This window comes from Cuculus canorus, chromosome 4 (genome assembly GCF_017976375.1).
Source record: "Cuculus canorus isolate bCucCan1 chromosome 4, bCucCan1.pri, whole genome shotgun sequence".
Classification (NCBI taxonomy): domain Eukaryota; kingdom Metazoa; phylum Chordata; class Aves; order Cuculiformes; family Cuculidae; genus Cuculus; species Cuculus canorus.
The window spans coordinates 25,588,823-25,590,544 of NC_071404.1; positions in this window are offsets into that span (position 1 = coordinate 25,588,823).

Consider the following 1,722-nt stretch of genomic DNA (forward strand, 5'->3'; position numbering starts at 1 on the left):
TTGCTAAAACAGTCCATCAGGACTCACCAGCTCCTGTTTCTGGTCATGCCCTTATTTCCTCCGTGTGCTGGGCTAGCTTAGAGTTACTCTCTGCTGGAGCTGGGAGTTCGCTCCTCCACAGCATTCTGGGGATTTTCCAGAGTCATTCTCCCTATTTAGATATGAGAAGTGGAATGTTTTAGTTTGTCCTTACTTATGGAAATTATTTGAACTTTAAGGCTGAAAACTGAAGTGTGTAAGATAAAAATATTGCTTGAGGCAAACAAAATTTCAGCCCAGATCATTAAAATACAGTTAAATGTTGTGTCTGCTGGTGGAATGTATCTGGTAGCTCGACAACAGGTGGTGCCCTTGCCAATGGCATAGACTGATGATGGCAGGGCTTTTACTGCGCCCTTACCAGAGCTGCTGTTTTTCTGTATGACATGCACTGAAGGATGTTATTACATATCACGTGCTGTTAATTTCTTCCTCAGAGGAAGAATACTGTATTCAGAGTATTGTTTTGGTGAATTCTTTTTCTTTTTTATAGATGGGTGGAGTAGAGTTTGTTTTCAAATTGTATTTGGTGCTCTGTGCTAAATATGGGCAAGACAAGTTCATTTTTGCACTCAGATTTGAAGCTGAGAACATTGGGGTTTCTCCTTTAGCTACCCTGTGTTGGTTTTGTAGGTCAATTGCCTGAGTGCTTGGACAAATCAGTCTGTTCAGAGACTGACACAAAGACATTGTGCTGTTTGGTGAAGTCCTATGCCATTGTGGGTGTTGCTGGGGCGGAGAGTCTTCTTGAAAACTCTCGTGGGAAGGACCCTCTTGATGTTGCTTAATTTTCTGCCTGGCAGGGCCTGACTGGGCTAGAAATGTTTTCTCGTTAGTTGCCATCATTAATTCTGTGGGATAGGTCAGGAGATAAAGTTCTTTTTCCTGTAGCTGGAGTAGCTTTTACATGGCACGGAGCTGGGACATGCTGTCTTTTGAGGATTAGCTCAGACACCCTTGCCTATGAACAGGGCCAGTGTTTGTCCTGAATCTCAGTTAGGAGCTTCAGAGGTTCTTTATCACCCCTTGGGCTGATCTGCTCTGTGTCCCTCAGTGCTGGAGAGCCCTTAAGACACTGAATCGGGTGGTGCAGGCTTTCTCTCCCACATCTCAATGAAAAATGTATCAGGGAGATGGTGAGGGAATCTACAGGGCACAGAGAGAAGCCTGTAAGCTCTAAGAATCTTGTGGGAAGAACTAGAGAGACCACATCGAAGGAAGCATGTCGCCAGGTACAGGCACAGACCCTGAAAGAGCTGTGGATAAGGCTGGCTACTGGATCCAGACCCAGTAGCCTGATGTGATGAAGAGAGACTGATGTGATGAAGAAGAAAAGCCTTTTACAATGTGAGGGGCTTCACAGCGAAGGATGGATGGTGGCATGGAGGTGGGGCATGCCAGTGAATTGAGAAGATGGCAAACAATAGAAGGGATCTGCAAAAGCTGATACGGAAAGCTGGTGTGTGGTGGGCAGGCAGTGCAGGACTGTATAATGAGGTACTGTGCATGGATGGGGCATTATTGCTGGAGCAGCCTATCTCCTCCAGCTCCAGCAAAGCAGCGCTGCTGTATCCAAACCCAGGATCTCAAATCAGACTGTCATTGCGTTGCACCATTTAGAGGTCTCAATGAATTAAATGTAGTAGGTAGGGCTCAACATCCTGTGAGCAACTTGTTTTGTAC